The following is an 18,126-nucleotide window of genomic DNA, read 5'->3' as shown; positions in this document are numbered from 1 at the left end:
TCTCATCCTATATGTGAGTGAAGTGAGAGAGAACTTTTTTTTTTTAAAGCAGCACCAGAACTGTTTGAGCAGAGTAAATTAGAGCTCACTCTGTGTTTTCTTTTGTTTACTACTTTTTTTGAAGACTGAAAATAAAAGTCTGACAGTTTTCTTCCCAACAAACGTCCTGCCGGCATGATGTTTTATCTTACTCGTGATTCCTCTGAGCTACAATTCACCTCACCTTACAACAATCTTAAGTTTGTAAAGTTAGTGGGAAACAGGGGCAAGGTAAACCCAGAGTCAAATTCCCAGGTATGTGTACATTTACAATAAAGCTGATTAAATCATAATTAGAATCAGTTATAATGGTAAGTGTAAACGCATACAATGAATTTGACTCTGGCTTTTTGTTACTCTCTAAGTCAACACAGAAATAGACGTATGGATAAAAACAAGGATAACAAAGCTGAATAAGGTAAACAAACATTTGACTTCTATGTACAGATATACAGTAATTATGTATATATAGAAGTGTAAATGTACATATACACATACATAAGCATAGACATAAAACTAGTGAATAAATTACGAATTAATATAACAGGTTGCTTATATATATATATATATATATATATATATATATATATATATATATATATATATATGTGGTTATGACAGTATAAAGGCCTACAGTATCTATTTGACATATATTTACTTAAATGATGTGTTTAACACTACAAAATATACAATTTATTTGGAAAGGTCGGTGTTCTGGACCTGCTATCTAATGGCATTAGCCCCATGGGCTTTCTCAACCATACCACATTTCCATGATACCAGTATGGCAGCTGTAAGCTAGAAAGTGGATTTATCAGAATGTCTTTCTTCCCTAAATGCAGCTCTACCCATGTGCAGTAGGCCACTGAGCTGAAAAAGAGGAGGGGGTTTGTAAAGCCTCTTCAACAGGATGCTGAGAAAAATAACAGCAGCTCAGCTCTCGACTATGATGTACACATGCCTGTGTAAATACATATATACACATTTCACTTATGGAGTAGCCTATAGAAATGAAAGTTGATAGAAATGGTGTGTGATGGATTTATTGAAACATTTGTTGGTTGATTTTCAAGTATCCACTGGAACAAACTCCTGCTTTGTCTATAAGTGATACATATATCTAGTCCAAGACAGCTTGTTTCAACAGTTTGGTAGTTAATGAACAAAAACTCAACAATAGACACATACCGTAAAATGCAAATTCTACACTGAGCAGGATACTATTTGAAATAGAGGAGTTAATCAGTAAATTGTAGCCTTCATGTCTTGTATTTAGCAGTATTTTTCATTTATAACCATTTTTCAACATGAGTTGCCAGTGTTGTTCAGAAAGTTGAAATGTCACAGTGAAATTGATATTAACACACTATAAAAGCTAAACAAAAATATATTTTACCTCTTAGATTCTCACACTGAGAGTTGTGTTTATTTGGAATGTGTGTGTGCAGCGTTAAAGTAGAGTAGTTCATAGCTTATATCAGTTAGGAAATTATCAGAATGCACTACTTCCTCTATAAATGTGGTTAAAAGTAGGGTAGCTCATTCTGTAAGGTCGGAAATATCTATCAGAATGGACTACTTCCTCTATGAATGTTGTTAAAAGTAAGATAGCTCATTCTGTCAGGTGGAAAATATCAATGAGAATGCACTACTTCATCCATAAATGTAGTTAAAAGTAAGGTAGCTCATTATGATAGGTAGGAAATATCTTTCAGAATGGACAACTTCCTTTACAAATGTAGTTAACTTACATTAAGACAAACATTACTGTATACTAACTAGGAATTATTAGCATGCAAATCCAACTAAACTAACTAACCTCATTTGTAGATGCAGAATAGGCTTTTGGTTTGTTGTTTGAATAAATCATTACAATGTATGTTCTTTTTTTCCCGGGCCAGTAAAGTTATACAAGGGGCCAGTAAACTCAGCTCAGTGCCGCCCAAGACGATTGTGATTGGTTTAAAGAAACGCAAACATTTCAAAGGTTTTTTTCTCCTATACCAGAATATATCTGAGGTGTAGCCAGACCTTACTGCACAGCACTGTGGAGATAGGTCTGGCAATACGAGACTACACATTGAGAGACACACACAGACAGCCACAACAGCATATAAACAGACACACACTAACAGTCTAAAGTGTCTTTTTGTAGGTGCTGCCAGCAAAAGGCAGAAAAGTCCTTCAGTTTTACTGATCCAATAACGTCAAGAACTTCTGGCAGCTTGTGTGGCTATTATTTGGGACAGAGCTCTTCATCTGTTGGCTACTTTAAACTGTTGTCATTTACTCCTGAAACTCACTTGGGCTGCAACTAACCATTGTTTTAAAATGGTGAAAAATGTGGATCAGAGTTTCCCAAAGCCCAAGATGACATCCTCAAATGTCTTGTTTCATCAACAACTCAAAGCTATTAAGTTTACTATCCCAGTGGAGAGAAGAAACTAGAAAATAACAAGCTGACATCACACAAGTTTCATTGTTTTTGATTCAAACGGATTAATAGATTTTCATATATTTGAGATGAATCTAAGAGTTGAATGTTTGCAGCTTTCTTCCTGAAGTAGAAACCCTTGATGTTGTCATTGAACTGGTGCACTTCTCCATGTACTCTGGTTAATAACGCAGCTGCGTCATTTGGCCACATGAGGACGCTGTTGTCCAGAGTTAGCTTAGTTAAAGCAGCAGAAGATCCACGGTTCAATCCCCGGCTGCATCAAAGATGGATGTCAGAAAAAGGTTGTTAAACAAAGACATGATAACTGGAGAACAGTGGGAGGTTTAGTAAACCATGTAGAAAGATATAGCTGTAAAACACCAACTAGAGCAATGTGTAAAATAAATATGGACAAATGTACATTAGCACAGGGACAAGTGGTGAGTGCATCACCCACTTTGTCACAACCCCCTGCAGTACTACAAAGTACCCTAGTACTCGTACGTACCCCTGTTTGAGAAACACTGCCTTGGAGGAAAGGGCTCAGACTAACTGCTGGACATGCTCTTTGTTTCTGAGCTTGGTCAGCCTGTTTCTCTTCAGAAAAAATAACTGACATGCTTTATTTAAAAAATGAAAGTGTCTCTGTGCTCTTTCTGGACTAGCTTCACTTCAGACTGGAAGTGAAAGAAAATCTGCTGCTTACCTTTAAAATATCTGATTCCAGATCAGATTAAAGAGGCGTCTCTTAAAATGATTCATGGCTTTTATCCCTACAAAGATACAGACAGGACATTAGTGGTGACTGCTCCTTTTGGAAACCAGCTCCTGAATATTTATTTTGGTCCTGTAGCTTTTCTATTTCCAACACAATGAATCAGAATTTTCCTCGTCATACCAAAGCTTTCTGTTTGCCCAATGCTTCCACCATTAATCTGATCCTGTTACTATCTAACTTTCATATTTAGAAGTCCAACATTGCAAACCACAAACCATCATTTTTAATCTTTGAAAATGAACTCAAACATTTCATCAATTCAATAATCTAAAAATAAGTAAGCTATTAAAAGCACCAACCTGTTGATGACGTGATTTATTTGCTGTTCTTCTGGGTTTCTGTTCTTTGTGTCTGTCGCTGAATGCTCTTTCAATAAAGAAGAAAAAAACCATCCGTAATGCTCAATCAATATCAGGATGCTCCTTTGTGAACCCTCGACCAATCAGATTCAGCAGCTTTTTGGCCTTTGAAACCATGAAGCGCAGTCAGCGCTGGAAGAATTATTCAGATTACTGCAGTAAAAGTATTAATACCACACTGTAAAAATATTCTGTTACAGTTAAAGTCCTGGATTGAAAGTACAAGTGTGTAAGTCTCATCAGGGAAATGTAGTTAAAGTATTAAAAGTAAAGAAAAATCATCTCATTGTAGAAAGTGTAAAGGAATCCAAACAGTTGTGTGTTTAATGGTCTGATCATTTCAACTGGACTTGTAGGCCGTTATATTGTTGGCTAGTTTCATTTAGAATAAAAGATCAGATTTTATAAACTACATGTGTTTAGTGTGCAGAAATTTTAATGTGTACAGTAACTAAAGCTGTCAGACTGATGTAGTGGCGTAAAAAGAACAATATTTCTCAAATATAAAGTTATAAAGTACAAGTACATTTGGACTTAAGGACAGTACTGGAATAAATGTACTTAGTTACACTCCAGCACTGAGAGCAGTGAACAGCACACAGGTGATTTCACTTCTTCTGGCTGATTAAACTCTGCTCAGGCTGAAGGTGGGCGGAGCATAGATGGGAATTACATATACACTAATCTTTTCTTCCAATAAGAATGATGAAGCTGTCATTAGTCCCGTCCTAACAGGAGGAAGATGTCAATCAATCAGTGTAACCCCCCCCCACACACACACACACACACACACACACACACACAATCAGTCAGATCACCTGAAACAGCTGTGTGGCTGTTGAGACCATAGATATATATAAAGGCTAGATGTCTCGGCCGCGCTGCTGGCCAATGGAGGTCAACGTCCGCACCTGACGGCCATCTTGCCACAGTCAACTCGCTCACTCGTAACATTGTGTTTTAATGGTGCGTGTACTTTTAAATAACCATAACTTGCTCAATTTTCTACCGATTTTCAAATGGTTTGGTTTGTTATAAACGTCAGAGATGTAGTTATGACACTGCATACTTATGAATAATTATAACATAGAGATCCATATGAAAATAGCATTAAACATAACAGATAGGTGCAATGAATATACACACGCAAGGTATTTATGTTAAATCAATATATAGGCTACTAAAACTCAGTGTACAGAATGGCAACATGAGATAAATATATATACTTTTATAATTTGAATATAACTAATATAATAACATTTGAATTATTACATGTTTATTTTAAACAAGTTTAAACTATTATAAAAGTGACATTTATTTACAATAAAAAATAGGTAAAAGATTTCCTTTTACAAATAGACATAAAGAAATGCATGTTGAAATCCCCACCCTGTAGAGAGAACTACACTACTGTGGAGGTATACACATGGAGGATAAACAATTCAATTCAATTCAATTTTATTTGTATAGCGCCAATTCATAACAAAAGTTATCTCAGGACACTTTTCAAATAGAGCAGGTCTAGACCGAACTCCTTATAACATTATTTACAGAGACAGTTATTAACAGTACCACCATGAGCAAGACCTTGGAGACAAGGGCAAGGAAAAACTGCCTGTTAAGAGGCAGAAACCTAGGACAGACCCTTCGGCTCTAAGTGGGTGGTTGTCTGACTCGACCAGTTGGGGTGAGAGAGAGAGAGAGAGATAGAGAGAGAAACAGAGAGAGAGAGAGAGAGACAGAGACAGAGAGAGAGACAGACAGACAGGTGCACAGCAACAACAGTATTGGCAATGGCAGTCAAGCAGGACCATGGCAGGAGGCTCCACTAGGATCCATGAGAACCTGCAAGACAAGAAAGCACAAGAACTCCGGGGAAGAAGTTAGTAACATGCATTAATGGGACATGAATGAGTGCAGAAAGAGAGAGAGAGGAAGAGAGGAGCTCAGTGCACCATGGGAAATCCCCCGATAGTCTAGGCCTATAGCAGCATAACTAAGGGATGTTTCAGGACTCACCTGATCCAGCCCTAACTATAAGCTTTATCAAAGAGGAACGTCTTAAACCTACTCTCAAATGTGGAGAGGGTGTCTGCCTCTCGAACCACAACTGGAAGCTGGTTCCACAGGAGAGGAGCTTGGTAACTGAAAGCTCTGGCTCCTGTTCTACTTTTAGAGACTATAGGAACCACAAGTAGCCCTGCATTCAGAGAACTTAGTGTTCTAAAAAAAGGTAATAGGGTACTATGAGCTCTTTAAGATATGAAGGGGCCTGACCATGAAGAGCGGAGGATTTTAAACAGACAGCAGCTCTGCTTGCTGGTCCCAACTCTGGGTTGGCTCTTTTGATTGAAAAGGTTGCCTACCCCTGGGTGTAGTTTCAATGTTCACACATCGTTCTCAAACTTTTTACACAGAGTACCACCTCAAATAATATTGGGCTCATAGACCTTTCTGGGTACCACCAAGATAAAGGATTTAATATAATAAGCCATATGATGCTCTCATTTGTTTGACATTCCACATGCAAATACTCACAACATCAGGTTGAGGTGCATCCTGAGACAAGTCCATTGGCAGGTTGTCTTCCGCTCTTCTAGAGGTGGTTGTGCTTCTTGTTGCTACCAGCTAAAATAAACATAAGTAAAGACGTTTTGAGTGTCTAAAATGTGCTGTAATAAACAACAACAAACACATTATATAACTTGCAGTAACAAAAACTAAAGTGACATTTACTCACATATTGATATATCAATCTTATACACCTTGAATTATTGTTGGTCAATAATACACATACCCTTTAAAGATGAGCTGGAAAGTTGAAAATGGTTGGCACAACACCAGCTTTAAGCCGGACATTCTGCCCCGTTCTGTCAAAGTCCTCACTCCTGAAGTGCTCACTGCAGAGCAGTGTCCTGTCAGAGGCAACAAAACCGTCCCTTCTTAGGGCAAGTTCCCACTGCTTCCTCATATTTCTGGTTTTGGGAAACCTAAAAAACGTGAGAAATGTACCCAGATATATAAATTATTGTCAACATTTCCAACCCTTTCCTTCTTTCAACATTAACGGTAAGGACAAAAATACACACCTAAATGATCATATGTTTGGGGTAATTGTATGTATGCATGTGTGCATGTATGCATCATGTATGCATGTATGTACTTTAGAATAAGACAACCACACTAAACTAGTTATAAAAAGGTGTCCAAAAGAAACATTCAGCGATTGTGTAAACAAACTTCTAAAAAGCCTTGGGTCAACAACAATCTTGTAATACTATTATGTCATAGAACCACTGTACCTGTGTAACAGGACCTGTATTGTACATACATCCACTAAGTAACTAACGATTATCCCAAATATCATCATAATATTGTCATATCTTACAGGTGAAAGGTGATCCCACAGGCTCTCGTTTTGAGACTCCGGCAATTGGAGCATCCGTAGGCTGCACACAAGTCTGGCATCTTCTCTTATAAAGACAGCAATTTCCTGTATCATAATGTAAGATGTTTTTAACAAACCAAACCGATTGGAAATCATGTGCAACTTAAGTTATATTGAAAAGAAAGAGCAATTCTGCCCCTCCCACTGATGTAAAATTGCTGGGTAGCAGCTAAACTGTAACATTAGCTGCTACTAGGTCTCACTCAAAGCTTCTTATTAGCCAGCTAGGCTAATAACTGCAACCACACTCACAGCTTGTTGTTATTAGCCAGCTAATAACTACAACCACATCCACAAAGATTGTAATTTAGACAAAAGATTAGTTGTCATAAAATCGTTATAGGTGTCAGTAAAACCTATATAATTGAACAACTCAATTGTGGTCTCAGCCTTGATAACTTGTGCAAGTAGTCGTGATACACAACTATGCTGCATGATTAAGTCGTTTTTTCGAAAAGAAAAGCTGCAATTTCAACATGTTCAAGCATCCAGAATTATAGCCACTTTAATAACGTTTGTAAGAAACCAAACCGTTTGTAAATCCGTCAAGATTTCAGCGAGATAAGAGCATTTGTGTTCGTGCAGATCACTCACCTTACATCAGGTACCACAGAGCCCGCAAGAAAGCTTGCCTGTGACAAGATGGCCGCCGGTGATGATGTTAGAGACTCTGCCGTAAGACATCTAGCCTTTATATATATCTATGGTTGAGACTTTAAAAAGGTTAGCAGTTTCCTCCAGAGCTCTTGGACAGCAGACTGCTAAACAAAACTATGGTGAGTCACTTTTAATCTCAAAACAGTGTGCTCTGTTCAACAAGAACACAACTTTAACGCTCAGAACAATCCCTCAGTTAAGTTGGAATATTATACTAAGTAAACAAGAAGCAGACAGGTAACTTGTACACAGATAAGTTCACATCCTAGATGTGTGGAACTGTAGTTTAAAGTAGAACTATTCAAAAAGCTAGTGTACTTTTTCTACTCAAACAAATGAACTCATGTTGCCTGTACATGTCATCACATTCCCTTAATTAAAGAAAAACACATTAAGTTCCACTTTTATCACCCTCAGTTCTCCAAGTCTATGCGACGCACAGCCCTCCTGTAGCTCTCAGTGCGCCCAATGCTAACCCTCCTGAAAGCCCAAAGTTTCAGCCAACTGTCCATATGCATCTGGGATGTTTCATGCCTTTTTACCTTCTCTGAGAGACACCTGCGGAGTCTGTGCTGCCATCAGATGGAACACACCATAATATGTATTCTTTTCTTTTTTTTTTCTTTTAGGAAACAAGCAGTGATGAGGAAATGAAGGAGGAAACTAAAATAAATACAGTTGACTGAATACTTTGAGTCAATCAGCAACATATCAACATATATATATATATATATATATATATCACACAGTGACTCGAATAAAAAAAAGTGATCAATTACCGAGTGATTTGATGAATTATAAGCTGTTTGATTAATTAATTAGTATTATTATTAGTTAATTAATGAAAACAGAGCCATGTTTAATAATTACCCTCGACCTACAGTCACAACATTGGCATTTATCATCTAAGGAACATGGCCTTAAGGGTGGAAGTAACAAAAAGTAATTGAAAAAGTCACGAAGATGCATGTGAATTGAAAAATAGAGTGGTTGATTATCAAGTGATTTGATAAACCTGATGTTTTATTTAAAATAGTAATAGTAATAATCAGCTGAGCTGTGTCACTGATATTTATCATTTACTTGCAGGCAATTTTAGTTACTTCCACCCCAAAATGTCAATCAAAATCTGTTTGTACTGCTCCATTTTTATCAATTAATTTCTATTACTTTCACCCCTTGTGGTCTCTCAATATCTTTTGGCCTAAGTCAGTCTCAACAACAACAAGAAGCAACGGTATGAGTTTCTAAATGAAGCAATAATGTAATGACAGAAAACTGCTCACGTCACTTAAAGGGATACTTCACCGATTTAGCATTTAGCTTTGTATCAGTAGAAACCCGGAAGTATTTTTGAATGACCGTGCTTCTCTCCCTCATGTCCCCCTGTGAGGGAGATCTCTGTATTGTGGGTCTGGAAAAAAGCCTCTTATGACGCAAAAATCGTCATTTTGCGGCATAAGAGTCCAACTTCCTCATATTTCAAACCCGCCCATAGGGGGTTGGACTCCGGCATTCTCCGAAATTCCACGAAACAGTGATCGATGCCTCTGGCCGGTAAAGGGACATCATCAGCGGGGGACGTTGAGCGAGTTTGCGGGTGGAAAACTAACGTTAGCCGGCCACCTGTTCCATCAATCCTGCTTGCAAGTGTCCGCTCATTAGACAACAAACTGGACTACATCCAACTTCAACGAAACTCCCAACGCGAGTTCAGAGACTGCTGTGTTTTTGTGTTGTGGAAACAATTGCTATGGACTATGCAGCTACCGCTCTGTGGCCGGGTAAGACTAGTGGAGGTGAGCTGTGTTAACACGGACTGCCTGGTGCAGAAATGGGGGTGCTTGTATCCAACTAACTGCTAACTGCCGACCATTTTACATTACACGCAAATTTGTACCAAGCGCTAATGCTAGTAGCTAGCTATGTGTTAGCTGAACCTTACGGAGCATATCATGTGTACTAAATGTAGCCTGTTTCGTATATCGTTTTTATATAATGTCATTTTCGTATATTTTAATTGTGTAACCAATTGAGCCACGGTGAAACGTTGTTTCGTGTATATGGTTGAAATGACAATAAAACACACCAAAGTTGAGTTGACTGTCTCACCGTCTGTCTGTAACGGTAGGCGTGGCTTGGGGGTAGACGCTAAAGCAGCGAAGCAATTGCATTCTGGGATTTGGTGTCTTTCATCCACATAAGCCAAAAACACATTTTCTGGCTTTTCTCGGCCTAGAAGCCACCAATTTAAAAAAAAAAAAATCACATTTCTACTACATAAGTGACCCAATTTAAAGATATATTCATCTTTCCAATGGTGAAATATCCCTTTAAATGAATACCATTCTTATTGTTATGATGTAACTCTACTGTATGCACATCATTCCCTTGTGTGTGTGTGTGTGTGTGTGTGTGTGTGTGTGTGTGTGTGTGTGTGTGTGTGTGGAAGGTGACGAGGCAGTGGCAGCATGGAGCGACTCCCCCTGCTGGCCGACATGGTGCTTTATCACTGCCGACATTCAGACCAGCCGGTTTTGGAGCAGCTGTCCCAGGCCAAGGTGAGAGGGGCAACACACGCACACACTGCAGTAAATACCTGATACATTTTTTGGGGTTTCTTACTCCACACAGCTGACCTTGGCTGGGGGTGAGAGGAGAAGAGAAATGTTTATTCACTCTCTGGAGCTCGGGCACAATGCTGGAACCCGAGCTGTTAAAGCCATGGAGGTGTAGTCTGGATTAGTCTATATCCTTGACGTTCCACTTCCATGATTGCTCCGCTGCCACAGGAAATTCCGCCGGATGCATGTATTTTCCGTTTCCTTCCGCTATCTTAATGTTGGAATTTTGAATTCGCTGGATTCATGAAGACTATGGTTAACTGCTCCTCAGATCTCTGCAGGCTAAATTAAGACAGATCTGTCCAATCTGAGTTTTTCCCAGGGATTTATTTACATATTCGTATTATTTATTGTTGACCAGTTTAGTAAATTTGGGTTGGTCATTTTCTACTTTCCATTCTGGGTAAATTATTCCAAGTTGAGCGCTTACAGAGGTTGAGACATGAGAGGAGCACAGCAGTGTCTGACTGGCAGTTGGGGCATTCTGAGCTTAGCAATGGTTGCTATGTTCTGCTGCTGTTGGCTGACTTACTCTGTTTGCTAGCTAGCTTATATGCTAGCTCCTCGATTAGAGTTTAACTTAAGCTCAAAATATTTTTTATAAAAAGTAAAAGTAAAATACTTCGACATAAAATACTTCAAAATATCAGCACAGTTACGTAGTCACTCACTTTGTAGAAAAATGGGTCTAGTTGGCAGTTAATGGTTTCTTTCAGTTGTTCAGTAAGTCTTTTCTTGTTTTCCTTTGTGTTTCTTTTTCTTCCTCAAGGTATAGTTTTCAGTGTAGATATTTGGGAGTTTGTCTCATTTTTATTCAAAAACAAAAAAGTTACAAAAAAGGACCAAATCTGGAGCTCATTTTGGTGTAGCTGCTTCTTATGGATCTCTCTCTCTCTCTCTCTCTCTCTCTATCTGTCTCTTTGTGTGTTTGTATGTCTGCCTGCCTGCCTGCCTGTCTGTCTGCCATCAGGAATCAGGAGTCAGGAATCAGCTGAGGAAACAACCAGTCCTAACTTTGATGAGTCACGATTTTTAGAAATCACACTGACTTTCTTGATTTACAGTAATTTACATATTAAACTCATACATACCATGTAATGGATCTAAGGGAGCTGTCTTTAATTACTCCAGGCCATTGTGATGAGGGCTGCGCTTCAAACTGCACATCTAACCTGGAAGATCTGCGCTTCCCGTTACCCCTGTTTCCCACCACCCTCACCGTCCGGTCAGCAGAGTCGGGGCATCTGCTCAGAAACAGGAAGTCAGACACCATGACATCAGTTTCATCAGCAGTTGATCCTTACAGCCTCCAAGTCTTTGCTCACCCGTTACTGACGTGGTCGTATCGTACACTACTATCAGCTGACGGCTGGTCGGTTGCCCAGCAGGAGTCGGTAACTATGGCATATAAATGTAGCGCCAAGTCCAGCATCCCATGGACAGAATCGCTCTTCTGACGGCGAGCTCAGCTGGAGATGCCCAGCCAAATTGACCTCTCTTCTCGCCCTCTGATGAGCTTGAGCCGCTGCTGCCACCGTCCCCACACAGCCTGTATTGCCACAAACTGGATTTACATGCAGTCAAAAACAGTTCAAAAGTGCTTCCACTTTAAAGTTTAACACACCTCATCAACAAACCCTTAGTTTTTTCAAGGTAAGGAGGGAGGACAAAAGACAGAGGTGAGTGACAATGCTACAGTGATCTACGAAGCCCTGCATCATCGCAATGTGCACACACCAGACTGTTCAGCTGTCAAATGACTCAATGAAGCGGAAAAATCATTACATGGCTCCCTTTTCAGTGCCATGGACAGCCCAGCACGAAAGCAACTAGGACAAACTGACAAGGGGAAAATACAAATGGGCTGGTCTAATATCTGGAGGACTGATGAGGAGATGGGGGGGCAGTCAGGTGATGGGGAATATCTGCTTATTATAATGTCCGGCTTAAAGACTGCTTACTTTGCTAATCCAGATGCTATTATGGTAGCTAAAGCAATAGTAAGAGAAATAATACCAAGGTATGGGGTACCAGAGAAGATTTACAGTGATAATGGAACACAATTTGCGAACAGTGTTATTTCACTCATGGCACAAATGCTAAAAATAGATCTGAGAAATCACTGCGCCTATCATCCACAGTCAGCAGGGCTAGCTGAAAGAAATAATGGCACAATTAAATCTAAAACAAGACTATGGCAGAGACAGGAACGAATTGCACATTACACCCATAGCTGCTGGCCTAACACCTTTTGAAATGATGTATGATAGACCATATAGCATCCCTCAGCTAAAACAATTTTCCAGACCTGATAAAGAAAGGGTGACACTAGCAGACTACATGGCACACATGTTAACAAAGAAAGAGATCTCTTCTGCTAACTCTATTCCAGGAGAAGCCCTAACACCAGAGGATCCAGTGGTGAAAGCAGGAGACTGGGTGCAGATCAAAGTGATAAGGAGAAAGACCTGGTCCAGTCCTAGGTGGGACGGTCCATATCAAATTCTACTCACTACTGCTACAGCCTTAAATATCGCTGAAAGAACCACCTGGATTCATCTGTCACATTGTAAAAATGTATTTGGGTTGTCTGGGGAGACAGACCAGGCTGAGAAACCTTAGATTCACCGATCCGCCAGTGGTTGGGGGAAGTCTAGGCTACAAAGGGGCTCCATTTAGGTATTCTTAGCGGGCCATCTCAAACCCAGTGAAGAATTCAGATCCCAATCATTTAGAGGAAAAAGTGTACAATAAGGGCTACCAGTAAGGGGTCTCCCATCAGAAACCAAAAAAATACAATGCCAAGGCCGAAACCATGGCACCCGTTTAGACAACCAGGCTTGTGCGGGTTAAGAGGAACATTATGCTTCATTGTAACAATAGCTTTAATCATAGTGATCCCCATAATGTGGTACAAAGCTAAAGAATCCAAAAACACCCAGATGCACAATGCCATCAGACTCGAAAATGGTACAACACTGTACCGACCCAAGACAAAGTAGCTATGGAAACAGGATTTGCTGATACAATTTACTGGTTAGAATGGATGATGTACACTGCAAAACAAGCTAATATTAACGATTGCATAGCATGTTCCACTGGGAGACCACAGTTAGGCGTCATCCCACGTCATGCCACAGGGTTGCAATATGTCCTTACGCCGCCTTCCCACTGGCACTTGAAATCAGCTCCGTAATACGCAATACGCCCCCAGCGGACGTCGTACTACACCGTTGAAAAGCTTCGGAAGTGACTCACAAAAATGGCAGAGAGACTAGAACGACTGATAAGTGTCTGAATGTACGATTCTCTATGACCTCTCTTATACAGATATAAATAGAAAGGCTGCTACGTGGAGAAAGGTTGCCCAGGACGTTGACATGTCATGTCGGTTAAATGTGATACAGCGGTATAATGCCAATAGTTCGATGTCTGTTGCTAGCTAACAAATTAGCATTAGCAGGTTTGTTTATCAGTACCATAGCAACGCTAACTTCCGCTGGAATTTTTTGAACGCATCCGGATGACCAACTGACACGATATTTTTCGCACCGCACTCGTTCGGACCCGGTTCAGACCCATTCGCATGCGGTCTGCGAATCTCCATAAGAAATGAATGACTTCCGGTCGTATCAAAGCCATATCGGAGCTGATTTCAACTGCCAGTGGGAAGGCGGGGTTAGTCTGTTCAACATAAGTCTTACACCTAAAACGGAGCAATACAAATCACTAAGTTTATTGTTTCCTCCAGTAAAGCCTGTCTTACCACCTGTTGCTTCAGCTCTTGCAGGTAATTACACCTGTTTCTCGAGGGCAGGACAGGGAAAAAGTGTGCACAGCGTGAGCTCGTCTTGGTGTTCAGAGAACATTGACATCACTGCCGATAAAGGTAATTACTTAGCCTCATGGTTTGTTAATCAAAGCACCAGTAGAGCTGATGTGTGGTGGCTGTGTGGAGACAACAAGCTGCGACCTAGATTACCTCCACTGTGGACAGGAAGCTGTGCTTCAGTACAGCTGTTGATGCCGTTCCAACTTTTCCCAACAGGAGACTTCAAGAACTTATCTTCCATGCTCCACAAACAGCACGCGAACCATGTCCCATACCAAGCTAAAAGGGACGCTCCTGGTGGCACTTTTTATGACAGGGTGTACATTGATAAACTCTGTATACCTAGAGGCATACCAGACAAGTTCAAAGCATGCAACCAGGTTGGCGCAGGTTTTGAGTCATTCCTTTTCTGGTGGGCAATCAACAAAAATGTGGATTGGATGAATTACTTGTATTACAATCAACAGCACTTTGTCAGTTACACACGTGAGTCAGTTAGGTCCAACTTCCCTGATGGCTTGGCAAAATGGGATAGCCTTAGATATGCTGTTGGCTGAGAAAGTTTGGCCGTCTTATGTTTGGGACGTATTGTTGTACCTTTATTCCAAATAACACTGCACCTGATGGCAGCATCACCAGGGCCCTAGAGGGCTTAACCTCCTTATCAGAAGAATTAGCAGAAAACTCAGGCATAAATGGCCCATTCAAAGACTTCCTGGAAGCCTGGTTTGGAAAATGGAGCACTTTAATTTGTTCTTTGCTTGTCACGGTACAATGGCAGACCGAAAAGCACGACTCAGAGCAGGGAGTACAAGGTAAGGAGCTTTATTGTCCAGAGAACAATCCAGGCAAAGGTACAAAATCGGCAGGCAGTAGACGTGGTCAAAAATACAAACAAGAGGTCTAGGTAATACTGGAAAAACAAACACTGGGAAAAAAACGCTGGAGAGTGAGACACACAAGGTTCTAATTCAATTCAATTTTATTTATAGTATCAAATCATAACAAGAGTTATCTCAAAACACTTTGCAGATAGTGTAGGTCTAGACCACACTCTATAATTTACAAGGACCCAACAATTCTAGTAATTCCCCCAAGAGCATGCATTTAGTGCGACAGTGGCGAGGAAAACTCCTTTTTAGGAAGAAATCTCGGACAGACCCAGGCTCTTGCTAGGCGGTGTCTGAAGGTGCCGGTTGGGGGTGTGATGAATAGTGGCAACCAAAATTTTGGTGCCACCTGTCTCTCTTAGTTATGCTGTTACCTAGAAATGCTTGTTACTAACCTAGCTCTGGGGAGCTTATTCCCCGGAGTTCTTATGTTTTTTTTTTCGCCCAGCATGTTTCCTTGGATTAAGGAGAGGAGCCTGGTCGGGCTAGAACTCTCCCCAACCGGATCGGGCTGATTATATTATTGATTATATGGTAAATGAATCTGACGACTATGACGAGGAGCAGGTGGGCCGGGCTAGGCGGATGCTGCAACTCCTCACTCCCTAACTGTAAGCTTTATCGAAGAGGAGAATTTTAAGTTTACTCTTAAGGCCCAGATACACAAAGCCGACGGCCAAACGTCGGCAGAAAAGGCAGTTGGGCTGATCAGTCTCCCCAAATTGGTCAAAAAAGTTCCTTGGAACACACCAAAGCGACGAGACGTAATATGTTTCCATAACAGCAGGCGGCGCTAATCTTGCCACCTTAACCTGTCTGTCTTAGTTATGCTGTTATAGTTTTAGACTGCCGGGGGACTTCCTTCTTTTGACACACTGAGCTTCTCTCTCCTCTCTCTTTCCATTGTGTGCATCCATGTCCCAGAAATGCTTGTTACTAACCTAGCTCTGGGGAGCTCATTCCCCGGAGTCCTCATGTTTTTTTTTTCGCCCAGCATGTTTTCTTGGATTAAGGAGAGGAGCCTGGTCGGGCTAGAACTCTCCCCAACCGGATCGGGCTGATTATATTATTGATTATATGGTAAATGAATCTGACGACTATGACGAGAACAGGTGGGCAGGGCTAGGCGGATGCTGCAACTCCTCACTCCCTAACTATAAGCTTTATCGAAGAGGAGAATTTTAAGTTTACTCTTAAGGCCCAGATACACAAAGCCGACGGCCAAACGTCGGCAGAAAAGGCAGTTGGGCTGATCAGTCTCCCCAAATTGGTCAAAAAAGTCCTTGGAACACACCAAAGCGACGAGACGTAATATGTTTCCATAACAGCAGGCGGCGCTAATCTGTATTGTTGCCCAAAAATAAAAACCGGCAGCTGATTGGACGAACGCGTCACGTGGGTCTGGTTTCTCCGGAAATTCAAAGACAGACTGTCATGGCTGCTTGTTCAGAATACGAATCAGATGGGTCATTTGAGTCCGACTGCCGGCAGTACCCACCCCGCCGATTCATATCAAATCGGCCAAAATGAAGGATGACGGCCCCTCAGACGGACGACGGCACGGAACACACCAAACAGACTCGAGTCACTGACCTCGCCAGACTGTCCAACTGCCGATTATCGGCTCTGTGTGTCCGGTCCTTTAAATGTGGTGACGGTGTCTGCCTCCCAGACCCAGACTGGGAGCTGGTTCTACAGGAGAGGAGCCTGATAGCTGAAGGCTCTGGCTCCCATTCTACTTGTGGAGACTCTAGGAACCACAGGTAACTCTGCATTCTGGGAGCGCAGTGCTCTAGTGGGACAATAAGGTACTATGAGCTCTTCAAGATATGATGGTGCTTGACCATTTAAAGCTTTGTACGCTAGAAGAAGGATTTTAAATTCAATCCTGGATTTTACGGGAAGCCAATGCAGAGAAGCTAATACTGGAGAAATATGATCTCTTTTCTTAGTTCTTGTCAGAACATGCACTGCAGCATTGTGGATCAGCTGGAGAGTCTTAAGGGACTTATTTGGGCAACCTGATAGTAAGGAATTACAGTAGTCTAGCCTGAAAGTAATGAATGCATGGACTAGTTTTTCATCATCATTTTGAGACAGGACGTGTGTGAAAAAAGGCTGTTCTTGAGGTTTGTTTTAAGTCGGTGTTGAAGGATATATCCTGATCAAAAATAACTCCTAGATTTCTGACAGTAGTGCTGGAGGCCAGGGCAATACCGTCCAGAGTAACTATATCTTTGGATAATGAGGTTCGGAGGTGTTTAGGGCCCAGCACAATAACTTCAGTTTTGTTTGAGTTTAACATCAGAAAATTGTAGGTCATCCAGGATTTTATATCTCTAATGCATGCTTGAAGTTTAGCTAACTGAATGGTTTCGTCCGGCTTGATTGATAAGTATAGTTGGGTGTCATCCGCATAACAGTGAAAGGTAATTGAGTGTTTCCTAATAATATTGCCTAGAGGAAGCATATATAAGGAGAATAGAATTGGTCCAAGCACTGAGCCTTGTGGAACGCCATGGCTAACTTTAGCACACCTGGAGGATTTATCGTTAACATCAACAAATTGAGATCGATCAGAGAAATAGGACTTAAACCAGCTTAGAGCGATTCCTTTAATGGCAACTAAATGTTCCAGTCTCTGTAACAGGATGGTATGGTCAATAGTGTTGAATGCAGCACTAAGATCTAATAAGACAAATACGGAGACAAGTCCTTTGTCTTAAGCAGTTAGAAGGTTGTTAGTAATTTTCACCTGTGCCATCTCTGTGCTATGATGCATTCTAAATCCTGACTGAAAGTCCTCAAATAGACTATTGATGTGTAGAAAATCACATAACTGATTAGCGACTACTTTCTCAAGGATCTTGGAGAGAAAGGGAAGGTTAGATATACTGTAGGTCTATAGTTGGCTAAGACCTCAGGATTTAGGGTGGGTTTTTTCAGAAGAGGTTTTATCACAGCTACTTTAAATGACTGCAGTACATAACCTGTTAATAAAGACATATTGATCATATCTAGTAATGAAGTGTTAACCACGGGTAACGCTTCTTTAAGTAGCC

The sequence above is a fragment of the Sander vitreus genome, chromosome 15 (assembly GCF_031162955.1).
Source record: "Sander vitreus isolate 19-12246 chromosome 15, sanVit1, whole genome shotgun sequence".
Classification (NCBI taxonomy): Eukaryota; Metazoa; Chordata; class Actinopteri; order Perciformes; family Percidae; genus Sander; species Sander vitreus.
Note: the sequence above shows the minus strand (reverse complement) of the source record.